Source organism: Theropithecus gelada, chromosome 10, assembly GCF_003255815.1.
Source record: "Theropithecus gelada isolate Dixy chromosome 10, Tgel_1.0, whole genome shotgun sequence".
In the NCBI taxonomy this organism is placed as follows: Eukaryota; Metazoa; Chordata; class Mammalia; order Primates; family Cercopithecidae; genus Theropithecus; species Theropithecus gelada.
Window position 1 is genome coordinate 32,257,936 of NC_037678.1, and position 13,685 is coordinate 32,271,620.

Here is a 13,685-nt window from a genome sequence, read left to right on the forward strand (position 1 = left end):
CAGACAGTGGCTGGGCCAGGATTTAACTCAGGTCTTCCTGCCCCCAGGGCCTCCCAAAGTCCCCCACCCAGATGGGGAAGTATGGCCAAAGAAGAACACGGCTCTTTCCTCATGGGCCTCCCGCCTCATGGGGTCCAGCCAGGCCAAGAACCTGCAACCATATGGGAGAGCCAATAGGAGACCTTGGGAAGGGGTTCAAGTGAGGCACTGGAGAGGGCTTCCCCAAAGAGATGGGTGGGAGCAGAGAACAGCAGCACCACAGGAGGCTGGATGGTAGGAGCAGCCAGAGCTGCAGGTCTCCTTCCTAAGGGTACACTAGCCACAGCAGCATCGTACAGGCAGGGGCAGAGCAGAGCATCTGTGGCCAACCTAAGGGAGCTCTGCGCAAAGGACAGATAGAGGGATGACAGGCAGGACAGTGATGTGAAGGCAGAACTAGTGATGGGATCATATGGAAAGGTAGGGCGGTGCTCACCTTGGGGAGCCCCCCGAGTACCACTTCAAGGCTGCTCTGCAGGCTCTGAGGTCACCTGCCTGGCCAAGGACCCACTACCAGCCGCCTCAAGGCCGGGGGACGATTACACCCTTTATTGGGCCCTTTCCCCCAGTGAGGATGGCCTGGCATGGGCCCCCCCACCAAACTCTCCAGACCCAGTGGCTGGCCACGGGGCTCTGCCAGCCCCTGGCTACACCCCACTGATGCCCTAGGAAGGCCTGTGGTTCCAGCACGGTATCCATGATCCAACCAAAGGGCTGAGAGGTCTCATACTGGAGCATGAGCCTGGCCCAGGCCACATAGCCAGATTAGCAAGCTACAGCCCCTTGGATGGCTGACAGCACGGGGCAGCTCCCATGGGTACACACTGGGCCCAGAACTGGGATGGAGGATGCAGCCCGGGCTGGGTAGGCAGTGAGGAGCCCAGGTGAGCTCATTCTGCACTCTCTGAAATGTGGTCTCATCAGGCCACCCCCTCCCCAAGTCTCCTCACTTCCTGCTCTGTGAGCGGGAGGTGACACTGACTGCAGGTAGCTGAGAACATGCCCTGGTAACAGCCAACGCAGGCAGATGCGTGGAGTGCCCCGTGGCCACTGGACAGGGAAGGTCCTTGCTGCTCAATGACAATGGTGTCTCCTACAGCAAAACCCAGTGTTCTCCTAGGCCTGCTGCCACTCTGGGCACATAGTGAGAACACGCCCACTTCTACTGTGGACATTGAAACACAGCCCACACCTGGGAAGGCCTGGGAGGCCCCTGGGCACACACTTGAAGGACGCTGCACTTTTGGGGCTACATAGGCACAGGGCTAGTCTTGCACTATCCCCACTGAGCCTGTGTGTGGTCACCCACCACCTGGCCTTCAGACCTCCTTCTGCCTGCACTAAACATGTAAGGGGCACAGAGGAGACTTGTTTGGCTCCTCTCCAACTCCAGGCCCTCCACAGGCAGCTCAGAGGCCGAGCTCTGGTCATCCAAGCCAGTAGTCTGGGGAAGGGTCCTGGTCTGCTGCAGGAAGCTGGGTGGAGCCAGTCTTGCCTGCCATGGTGGTCCCAGCTGCCCTCTGGTGGCCACACTCGGCTTCCTATTGCTTTGCAAGAGACGGCAGTCCCTCAATCAGCAGGGGCAGTGGGAAGGGCCTGGGCCTAACTGGTTATGGGGTGGGGTGAAATCTGTGGCTCCAGGCATCCACCAGCTCTGAGTCATCTTCCTGACCTGAAATAGGCCAAGATGTGAAGCCCCTGAGCCAGGAAAGCCTACTAAGGGATCCTTGATACCGTGTCTCCTCAGAGTAACCCAAGACTTCATCTTGTTTTTTTCTGGCTTTTTTTTTTTTTTTTTTTTTTTGGGACGGAGTCTCCCTCTGTCCCCCAGGCTGGAGTGCAGTAGCCGGATCTCAGCTCACTGCAAGCTCCGCCTCCCGGGTTCACCCCATTCTCCTGCCTCAGCCTCCTGAGTAGCTGGGACTACAGGTGCCCACCACCGCTCCCGGCTAATTTTTGTATTTTTTTAGTAGAGACAGGGTTTCATGTGTTAGCCAGGATGGTCTCGATCTCCTGACCTCGTGATCCGCCCATCTCGGCCTCCCAAAGTGCTGGGATTACAGGCCTGAGCCACTGCGCCCGGCCTTTTCTGGCTTTTTTTTTTTTGAGACGAAGTCTCGCCCTGTCACCCATCGCCCGTACACCGCTGGAGTGCGATGGTACGATCTTGGCTCACTGCAACCTCTGCCTCCCGGGTTCAGGCAACCCTCCTGCCTCAGTGTCCCCAGCAGCTGGGATTACAGGCGTGTGCCACCAGGCCCAGCTAATTTTTTTGTATTTTTAGTAGAAACCGGGTTTCACCATATTGGCCAGGCTGGTCTCAAACTCCTGACCTCATGTGATCTGTCTGCCTGCCTTGGCCTCCCAAAGTGTTGGGATTATAGGCGTGAGCCACCGTGACCAGTCCATCCTGGTTTTTTTGGTTTTGCTTTGTTTTTGTTTTTGTTTTTATTTTGAGACAGAGTCTCGCTCTATCACTCAGACTGGAGAAGAGTGGTGTGATCTCGGCTCACTGTAACCCTCACCTCCCTGGTTCAAGCAATTCTGTATCAGCCTCCCAAGTAGCTGGGACTACAGGCACATGCCACCATGCCCGGCTAATTTTTGTATTTTTAGTAGAGACAGGGTTTTGCCATGTTGGCCAGGCTCGTGTCTAACTCTTGACCTCAGGTGATCCGCCTGCCTTGGCCTCCCAAAGTGTTGGGATTACAGGCGTGAGCCACCATGACCGGCCTCATCCTGGTCTTAATTGAAGCTAGTGGCAAAAGAACAGACACCTCCCCACGACTAAGCCACCATCAGGGAAGTCCCCAGGACCCCCAGGGCCCACCTGGTGCTCTACAGTGCTGTCCCTAGACTCCCACCCTCCATTCCTGGCCCCATCTACAGAGTGGGCCCTGACTCCCTATCCCAATTCAACCCTGTCACTCCCTCTGCCAGGGCCAGGTGGGGAACATGACAGATGGGCTAGACAGAGGGTGGTGCCTGGCATCCATGCGCAGAGCTCCCTGCTCCTCCCAGAGACTGGGGATCCTGCTGCTCCTGCTCCTCCTGTACTCACTCCGGACAGCCTCATGCTCCCCCAGGCCAGACTCCTGGGGTGACAGAGCACAGTGAACTCACTCTGAATCCCTAGTAGCACAAACAGGAGGAGGGGTGCTACCCTACCCTCACAGAGCCACAGAGATGCAGAGGGCCCCTGGGGCTGGGAGGACACTGCAGGGCCACCTCTGGAAGGGGTGCCAGAGCAAACACGGGAGCCAAGCAGCCCAGATGTGGTGGGTGGGGAGGCTCAAATTTAGCAGGACTGAGGGTCAGACCTTGTTCTCCCAGGAGGGACCTTGGTCAGGAGGTTCTTGTGTTTATGCAGAAAAGTCTGACAGGGCAGCTCAGCCAAGAGCTGGGCAGGGGCTGGCTTGGCTGTGCTCAACTACCCTCTCAGCTGGGACTTGAGTCCCTTAGCGAATGTTCTGTGCCCAGTCCTCTGCTGGGCCCTGGTGGACCCCAGAATGGGGGTAGGGTGGGGTCAGGAGACAATTGGGAGCAGACATTGTGGATAGGATGGGGCAAGACTGGGGGAAATGCCTTCCCAGACACGCTGTGGTTCACACTGTGGCCTGACCTAAGGCCTGGATCACCTGCTCAGGAACTGACTGGCCACTGGCATGGCACACTGGGCAAGAGAGCGCTGACTGGCCCCTGCATTCAGCACCATCTCAGCTCCAATACAGTGAGTACAAGACAGGTAACACCCGCCCTGTTTGGACCAGACCTCTAACCACAGCCTGGATCCCAGAGCAAAGGCAGATAAGGCAGTAGTAAGGAAGTAGTAAGAAGTAAAGGCAGCTACCCTAGAGAAGCTAAGGTCAGGAGAGGTGGAGGCTCCCACTGCACCCCGCTGGCCCATACCATAGAGGAGGCTTCCCCCACAGCGGCGTGGGTACCTACCTGAGGTTATTAGACAGCAGCATTAAGAGCCTACTTTAAAAAACACCCATAGGGCACCTTTATTTTCCTTATTTCTAAATATGCCTGGGTGTAGGGAAAGGGAGCTGAAGTCCTTTGGTTCCATTTTAAGTATGCTACGTTACACATAGCTAACAAACGGTGAAATTTTATAAGCAGCCAATATTTAATTATTTAAAAATTAAAATAGGCTGGAGATCTCACGCCATCTGCCCAGGGCGACTCCCCAGCAAACCGAGCAGAGGCTCCCTCAGAGTGCAGAAGACGTGCTCTGCACGGGCCCCGAGGGGGCGCAGGGCGACGTGGGGAGGGAGACCCAGGCCGGGAATCCAGGTGGCGTGCCCTCGCTCATCCCCAAGGCGGCAGGAGCAGCGCGGCGCGGGGATATCCCTCCGGGCCGTCGGTGCCCCTGCGCTTCCCGGCGGCGCGCTGCCCCAGGAAAGTTCCCGGCCTGCCGCCCCTCGGGCCGTTGGAAAGTTTCCGTGGCCGCAGGGCCCCGGCAGCTAGGCGCCAAGCGTCGCGCGGGGCGGACACGGCTGCGGGGTCGGGCCACGCTCAGCTGGAGAGCTCGATGCAAGGCGCCCGGCCGGGTAGAGTAGGGCTCGGAGACCGCGCACAAAGGGACCCGCCCCCTCCCCTGGCCCGAGGTCTCCGGCGCCGCAGAGCGCACGGACAAGACGCGGGTGGGGCGGAGATTGGCTCCCAAGCCCGGCCCAGACCCTCGCCCTAATCTCGACTCCGGGCACAAGACCCAGTCCGGACCGCTGCCCGGAACGCGTCCCAGATCTGCAGCCCCGCCCCCAGTCCCGGCTCAGACCCGCGGCCCCAGCCCCAGGTCCCGCACCCCGCCCACTGGCTCAAGCTTACCCGGAGCGCAGCGTGGGTGGCTGCGCAGCGTGGGCGGCTCCGCAGCGCGGCCCCGGACCCCAGAAGGGCGTCCCCGGGTCCCTCGGCGCGCGGGGAGCGGCGTTCCCAGGGCGGGGCGCAGCGCGGGTCGCCGTCCACTGGGCCGCAACTCGGGCCCGTGCGGGGGCCGCCCCCTCTCCCTCCGGACCCAGCAAGCAACCCGAGACCCCGGGCCAGCCCTCTCGCCCTCACGCGGCCCGTGTGCAAAGCGGACCGGGCCGGCGACGCGAAACTCCGCCCGCCCCATCTGACCGCAAATTTTCCCATTGGTCGAGAGACCCGGCGCGGCACGGCAACCGGCGCCGATTGGACGGGTGCGTGGAGATGACGGCTTTCCATTGGGCCTTCGGGATGTCAGTCCCGGCGTCTGACCGGCCCCCTCGCGGAGGGGCCGAGGCCCCGGCACCTGCCCGAACCTCTGCGGTGGTAGTGGCCGGGTAAGCGGGGCCGCTTCCTCCCAGCCGAGTTACGAGAACATCCCCCGACCATCCAGCCCCGAGCAGGGACTGGTAGAGCCGGCGCCCCTTCCCCGGATTCCGGCCGCGTAGCCTCCATTACCACCCCCAGTTCACAGGTATCCTTCTTCAGCGCCTGCTACTCGCTGTGCGCTGCGCGGTGCGCGCCGCGCCTTCCTGTCGACATCGAATTGTATTCCTCACGCAAACCGCGAGGGAGAGTTCTGCCACTATCCCCATTTTACAGTTGGGAAACAGCCTCAGAGAGGTTCTGACTTGCTTGAACACAGTCGTCTGACCCTGGGGCCTGGGGACTCTCTCACCCTCACCGCCCCTGGGCCCCCGGAGCGGGGCGGCGGTGGAGGTAGGCTGCCGTATTTCCGAGAGCAGGAAGGGACCCCTTCGGTAAACCAGGGGCCCACCAGGCCTGGATGTGGAGACCTCTTAGGCTTGTCCCACCTTTCAGGTCCCCCATGGGGCCGCCCTTATTACCTCCTCCTGGCATCCTCACAGCCCCACAGCTCTCCGTCTGGGGAAGTGGAGTTGTGCGTTTATGCCCCCGTACTGCTGTCCCATTTTCTCCACCTTACCTGGAGTCAGAAAGAAACGCGGCTTCGCTGCCTGTTGAGATTGGCATGGTTGCATTTCCTCTCCAGATTGAGAGTACCTGACATGAGTGGGAGCATGACTCTCCGCCAGCTCCGCGTAACCTTGTGGTGTGGGGGGAACCAGCAGGAATGCTGCCCAGTGGGCTTTTCTAGGGGGAGGTCCTGAGATGACTTCTTGGCCAGTGACCCTGGCTCATGCATGCTGTCAGCCTTTCCTGCCCTGGATGCACCTGGACATGACCAGTTCCTCAGCTCATTGCATTCCCCAAGGCCACCTGGGGAACCAAACTGCCCACAACCATGCTCATGGGTGGTGGAGGGGTGTGACCAGACACTCTTGTCTTTTCCACCCATATTGGGAGTCCCGTGTGTTCACCCAATCATTCCTTGGCCAGGACAAAGAAAATGAAATGGCCCAAGGCAAGGACTCACTGCTGGGGCCACCGCTGGGTCCATCTGTGTGCTGGCAGCATGGTGAATCGATCCCAGCTACCTTTCAGAGCCAGGCAGCTACTATCAATCGATTGGAGCTGGCACTTCATGTGCCAATTGGCCTCCTGGCATAGGGTTGTTGCTTGCTGCTCTGGGAGGGCAGAATGAAATATCTGTCCCTAGAATAGGGGCCCTCACAAGCCAGGTAGCTGTCATCCTGTGGAGCAGCACCATGGTGACATTCTGGCTCAGGTGCTGTGTAGCTGAGGGGTCGTTTCCTCCATTTAGGAGTAGACGTGGCCGGGCGCGGTGGCTCACGCCTGTAATCCCAGCACTTTGGGAGGCCGAGGCGGGTGGATCACGAGGTCAGGAGATCGAGACCATCCTGGCTAACACGGTGAAACCCCGTCTCTACTAAAAATGCAAAAAATTAGCCGGGCGAGGCGGCGGGCGCCTGTAGTCCCAGCTACTGGGGAGGCTGAGGCAGGAGAATGGCGTCAACCCGGGAGGCGGAGCTTGCAGTGAGCCGAGATCGCACCACTGCACTCCAGCCTGGGCGACTAAGCGAGACTCTGTCTCAAAAAAAAAAAAAAAAAAAAAAAAAAAAAGGAGTAGACGTAATGAGTCCAGCTGTCCCCAGCCATCTCTCCAAGGCCATTGGACCCTGGTTCTGCTGGAGCCCCTCTTCTCACAGTGACCTCATAGTCCTGTACCACCCCCTCCCCAGACTTGCAAGGACTGGACAGACCTCTGTTGAAAGAGCACAAAAGAGACAACCATACACCAACATCTGTGCAAGTGAAACTACTTCTCCCCACTTCACCACCCCTACCACCCATAGAGTTGCAGAGACCTGTCTGCCCTTGGCAGGCAGGATCACTAGCTGAGGTCAGAGGATGTGGGGGCAGCACCAATTCAAACAGGACTAAGGACTGCTGTCCAGCAGTCGGCCCATTAGGCTGCAGCTAGAAACACAGCAGGGGAGGCTGGGCGCAGTGGCTCATGCCTGTAATCCCAGCACTTTGGGAGGCCAAGGCAGGCGAATCACCAGAGGTCAGGAGTTTGAGACCAGCCTGGCCAACATAGCAAAACCCCATCTCTACTAAAAGAATACAAAAAAAGGTAGTTGGGCATGGTGGTAGACACCCATAGTCCCAGCTACTTGGGAGGCTGAGGCAGGAGATCGCTTCAACCTGGGAGGTGGAGGTTGCAGTGAGCTGAGACTGAACCACTGCACTGCAGCCTAGAAGACAGAGCAAGACTCCATATCAAAAAAAAAAAAAAAAGAAAGAAAAGAAAGAAAAACACAGCAAGGGAGACCACAGGGACCAGTAGCCCAGTGTCCTCCCTCTCTCATCCTGTCACGTAGCTCCATAGGGACAGCTGTGGGGCCCACAGGGAAAGCCACAGAGAGAAAATGCTTTCGGCTGGGTGTCAAGAAGAACTTTTCAACAGTTGGAGCTGTTGAAACCAAAAGAGTGGCCACAGGAGGTAGTGAGCTTCCTATCTAAGTTTATGTGCAATTAGAGGTTGGATGCCAGTGAGCCTGTTGCAGCCCCAAGCTTCCAGGGCTTAGGTGCCCACCCTAGACCCATCTCATCTGCTGTCACCTGTTTCCTGGCATCATATGTCATCCAGACTGGAGTGTCAGTGGTAACAAAGAACATCAGAGTGTCTTCTCTAGCCCTGTCTAGCTGGGAAAAGTATGGCTGGGGGTGGGGTTGGCCCAAGGCCACAAGCTGTGACAGAACAGGATGCAAACCACCATCTGACATGTTACTGCATCCCTCTTTGTGGGCAAAGGGAAACCTTAGTCATCTCATGTCCAGCTTTGAGGTGCATGGTCTGGTGCTTTGGGGCAGCCCACTCTGCAGCTGCTGCCATGAACCCCAGGGCAGAGTCCATCACCCCCAAGCCCCAGATCCCACTTGTCCACCATCACCACCTCTTGGCCCTATAGATTGCATAGGTTTGGCTGCTCAGAGGGAAATCACTGGTACCAGCCCTACACGATCCCACTGCTGGATGGTGGGAGAGACAACCATGTCTGGCTGGGTCTGCGGCCCACTGGCCATGAGTCCCTGGACATCTGGAGTCCTTGGTTTACTCGTGTTATAAAAGGTTCTGTTGGATTCCAGGAGAAACACAGATAAGACAGCAAAAGTGTGGAGCACAACAGGCCTGCATGTAGGTCCAGGTTAGACTCTTGCCTTTGCTGATTACCAGCCAGGTTCTTCCCATCCCTGAGCCCCAGTTTTCTGCAGGGCATCAGGGCACCTAGGTCTTCAACGCAGGTTGAAGCTAATCTGGCCTCTCGTGCTTGCCACCTTTTTTGACTTCAACTGAATGACATAACTCCTCCAAGGCTCAGTGTTTACATGTTTACATCTATAAAGTGGGGTGAAAGAACTGCTGACCCAGACATTGGGTTTAGAGTGCTTTACACATTATCATTATCCCTAATGTCCTTGTCATCCATGTCATAGTTTTTTGAGTACTCACTCTTTGAGGCAGGACATGGGCCTCTGGGCTTTGACTCTCCACCTTTCTGCCACATAGGCCCAGGCACAGCCCAGAGGCCACTGGAGCAGGGGTCCCAGCTCATGCCTCTGTCCTGTTGGGAGGGCCCCAGTCAGTATCCACCTGCTCGCCCTGCACAAGTCAAGCTGGGCCAGCCCCTCCTCACTGGGGCCTGGACCTGGATGTGAGCTCAGAGGCTACAGTGGGGGGTGAAAGTAGGGGAGGGGATGGGTGTGCAGGGCATAGTGCTCAAATGCCTAGTCCAGGGTCTGGGGTCCATACTGAGAATGGCAGGGACATCAAGGAGGAAAGAGCCGACCTGGAGGCCATAAAGTTAAGGAAAGGATGGCCAGGAGGAGGATGGTCAGGTCCAGAGGCGGGGTTGAGTGGACAGGATGGGAAGACCAGGTCGCAGTCTGAGGGGGCCGTTCCAGAAATGAGCATTCCTGTAGCTCTTTCGAGAGAGGCCGCAGGGTGGGCAGGTGACAGATGGTGTCCATGAGGGCATGAGCTGAGGGGCGGCTGCAACCTCCCAGGGCGTCCCCGCCTGAGGTGACAGATGGTGTCCATGAGGGCATGAGCTGAGGGGCGGCTGCAACCTCCCAGGGCGTCCCCGCAGGCAGGGAGTCGCGGAGCACCCGAAGGCCGCGGGATCGGGAAGCGCTCAGGCGCCCGCGCAGCACCTAGCCATGGCGCAGCCCCGGGGGCGGGGAGCCAGGAGTCTGCAGCCTCCGAGCGACAGCGCGCGCGCAGCCAACGGGACTCCGGCATGCGGCGCGCCGCCCCGCCCCTCGCTGCGCGGCCCAATGGTGAACGCGCCGGCTTGGGGCCGGGCGGGGACTGGGCTGGCTGCGGTGGCGCGCGGGCGCGGCACCCGGAAGTCGGCGGCGGCGGAGGCGGTGAGTGCGCGGCTCCGGGGCTGGCCGACTCCTTTCGTGGTCTGGCCGGCCTGGGCTCGGGGGCACCGGGCTCTGGGTGCGCGGACCGGGCTAGGCTGCTTGAAGGTGGGTGGGCTGGCCGCACCGCCTCGCCCTGCCTCAGTTTCCCCTTTCTGAGGTATGGTATAGAATCAGGCGGCTGGGTCAGGGGCTACCACGTCGATCCCGGCCGACGAAAATGCCCCGCGCCTTACTGGAAGGCGTTTTTGATACTCCCCGGTGACACGGGATGCGAGGGACACTGGCAGGTGGGAACCAGACTCGCTGCGGGGAGGCTGAGACTGACAGGGCCGGGAGCTGCGTGGTCCCTGCAGGGTGGGTGGGCTGCGCGGCCTTGGCCAGCATCAGGGACAGCTCTGGAGCCCAGTCACTCTGTCCCCTACCTGCGGCCTGCTGCGGGCCGGCAGGGTGACAGCTAATGTGGGTGTGAGTAGATAGTAAGTGCTGGGTCATCCCTGCGCCTGAATGCGGCCTTCCTGGGGAGGTTTGGGTAGTTAGATCCCCCACCCCCACCTCCAGGGCATCAGAGGTAGGGGCTGGCAGGGCTGCACTCAGGGCAGTCCTTGCCCCACCGCAGCCTGGGCTTTGCCCGTTTTCCTCTAGGGAAGTGGGCACAGAGAGGGCTGTTTGCTGAGATCCCCCACCTTCCCTGCCCCCAGCACCTCTTCTGTGCTCCCTTGGCTTCCTGCTGGGCCACAAGCTTTAGAGTGAACCTTCTGCCCTTGGACAAGTCCCTGGGCCTCAGGCCCCCTTCCTCTTCAGGAATGTCACATGCCCTGTCCTGGCCCGGGCTGTCTGCACTGGCCAGGCCTGTCGTGTGGCTCCAGACCTCCTAACCACTGTTTTGCTGTCACTCTGGGGGCAGAGCCTTCTTCCATGAGGCAGATGTGACGGCAGCTATAAGGGGTAGCTGAGTAGCTCTTTGGAAGGCTTTCTCACGCTAGCTCATTTGCCTTTGGGCAGCCTTTTGGGGCAAGCATTCATTGATCCAGTCCTGCTCACACAAGGAAAACTCAGGCTAAGGGGACAGATGGTGTTCCCAAGGTCATTCAGATCCAGGGCCCGCTCCCAGTGCCTCTACTACTCCTGGGCCACTCTCCTAGGAGTTTTCCTGCATTTGTGTCCTGTTGGGTGGGTTGGGGGCAGCTGGAGAGGGTGACCATGTTGTTAGATGGACACAGCAGAGCCTCTGTTCCCGCAGGATCCTAGTGCTCTGGTGGTCCAGGGTGGGGTGCCCTGGTGCCCCCACTCTCTTGGGCGCCTACACAGCTTTGTGTTACTTGCATGTCCCCAGACTGCAGGCCCCTCAGACCAAGCCCCTGCCTGCTGTGATGTGTGGTGGCCATAGCCCTTCCCTGAGCTGAGATGACCAGCTGTCAGCTCTGCCTGGGCTGCCAGCCCTTTGTGCTTCCTTGGTCTTCACTTGTGGGCTGTCATTCTGATTACATTTTGCAGTGTGTGTAATCACATGTAGTGTCTTGGGAACTTGATCCTGTGCCTGGCTTCTGCACCAGATGGTGAACTTGGAGGGCACCCTGGTGCCCACCTAAGCGTGCTGCTTCTGAAAACACCCACAGATATATGAGGGACTTCTCAGGGACCCCAGAAGGGGTCTGGAGAGAAACAGCCCAGGACAGGGAGGCTGGGAAGACTTCTCGAAGTAGGGCCATGCTTGTCATTGATACTCCAGATGCATGAGAAGCAGGGCCCATCCTTTGGTGATGTGTCAGTCAGCACATGGCAGCAGCATGGCAGAGCCTGGCCTTTGTTGGCCCCTACCATAGGGTTTGGGCTATCTTGAAAACAAGCCTATCCCTACCATAAGGATGGGCTCTGTGAAAACAAGGTCACCCCAGAAGGCCTGAGCTGCCTTTTGAGGTTATCACTGCAGCTTTTTCCCCTTTTTCTCTCAACTTCCTTTTTAGATTGCAAAAATAGTTTATGCATGCTTAAAAATAAAAAAGGCCGGTCTGCTTCTCCCAGCGGCTGCTCCCCTGGTGCGCTTGCTGACAGGGGAAGCGCATCTTTGAGGGTGCATCCATCAAGATCTTCAGTGCCATGCTAACTTGAAGTGCTTGCCTTCACCCTCTTTGCGGGCGTGGTAGGAGTGCCCCCTTTTTGTTTTCACTAACCACTCAGGCTGCAGGGGCCGCTGCGAGGCTGACCTGTTCCTGGCTTGTGAGGAAGCTGAGTGTTCCTCCCAGGAGGGCCTGAGGATGGGTCCACCCCGTGTCCAGAGCCTTCTGTCTGCTCACGATGCATCTTGTTTGTGTAGCTCCTTGGAACTGGGAAGAGACAGTGATCCTCTGGTGTGAGGCTGAAGTAATGCCCCGGAAGCATTGTGAAGATCTGAGGAGAGAGTACCACTGTAGAAAATGTGTTGTGATAGGCTGGGCGCGGTGGCTCACGCCTGTAATCCCAGTACTTCGGGAGGCCGAGGCGGGCAGACTACGAGGCCAGGAGATCAAGACCATCCTGGCTAACATGGTGAAACCCTGTCTCTACTAAAAATACAAAAAAATTAGCCGGGCGTGGTGGCATGCACCTGTAATCCCAACGACTCAGCAGGCTGAGGCAGGAGAATCGCTTGAACCCGGGAGGTGGAGGTTGCAGTGAGCCGAGATCACACCATTACACTCCAGCCTAGGCGACAAGAGCAAAACTCCATCTCAAAAAAATAAAAAATAAAAAATGCCATTTAATAGCCAGAGAGTGTAGATTGGTGAGGTGTTGCTGAGGAGATAGGAGGGCAGCAGGGCATTGCAGTGGACTTGCAATCCAGAGGGTTTCCCTACGTTAGGACTTTCTCTGCCCAGGCCCTGGGAACAGCGACACTGTGTTCTCATGTGTGTTTACCGCCTCTGCTGGCAGCCATCAGGAGCCCATGTCACATGTCTGTGTCTGCCTTGTCCTTTGAAAAGAGCAGCTCAAGCTTTCAAGCTCCGCCCCTGGGGGCTGCCACAGCTGATGGGGTGGGGATTACAAGGGGTGGGGATTGGGCGCCTGGCTGCTCAGCCCTGCTGCACCAGCCCTTGTGGCCATTGAGGCCATTAAACGGGGGCAGCAGACTGTAGGACTCAGTTGCCCTCTGTTTTCAGGGACTCGCCACGTGTAGCCCCAATAGGAGCCCGGCTTGACGGCTACCCTCCCAAGTGTCTAGGTCCCCTCGTTGCTGTGGTTCTAATAACTTTCTGTTCCCTCGTGTGCACCCCTGCCTCTGTCACCTCTGCTTTCTGCTTAGCACACCTCCCCTCTGCCCACGTGCTATGTTTGCCTTTTTGGTTGCCAAAGGGAAGTAGTTCCACCAAGAGCGTGTGTCCCATCCCCTGTGGCCCCCAGGGTCTCCAGGTGTGGCGTTGCCGTGACAGCCCAGCTGCACCCCGTCCTGTGCAGAGCTGTCTTGCACTGGGGCTAATTGGGTCTTCTCTTGCTTTCCGTGAACAAGTGACACTTGGGTTCTTGCCTTTCCTTCCCTTACTTCCCTGCCCATAGAAATGTCCCAGTCCCAGCAGGGAAGGAGGGCAGGATCTGTGCACTTTCTTTTTTTTTCTTTTTGAGATGGGGTCTTGCTTTGTCACCTCAAAAGGCTGAGGCAGGAGAATCGCTTGAACCCCGGAGGCAGAGGTTGCAGTGAACTGAGATCATGCCACTGCAACCTCTGCCTCCTGGGTTCAAGCGATTCTCCTGCCTCAGCCTCCTGAGTAGCTGGGATTACAGGTGTGCATCACCATGCCCAGCTAATTTTTGTATTTTTGGTAGAGACAGGGTTTCCCCATGTTGGCCAGGCTGGTCTTGAACTCCTGACCTCAGGTGGCCCACCC

General features: G+C 58.3%; 1 protein-coding gene across 5 annotated transcripts in view; it reads left to right on the forward strand.

The window, feature by feature from the left end:
• Positions 1-5,291: 5,291 nt before the first annotated feature.
• Positions 5,292-13,685, forward strand: part of TANGO2 (transport and golgi organization 2 homolog) — a 52,031-nt gene continuing 43,637 nt past the window's right edge. Inside the window, exons 1-2 of one of the 5 annotated variants that reach the window (XM_025400106.1) lie at positions 5,324-5,485; positions 7,776-7,897. The gene's annotated coding sequence lies outside the window, so the exon portion shown is untranslated. Of the gene's footprint in view, positions 5,486-7,775; positions 7,898-9,765; positions 9,931-13,685 lie in introns of those variants that run through there. The other 4 variants (XM_025400108.1, XM_025400107.1, XM_025400105.1 and 1 more) reach the window with 4 other exon arrangements.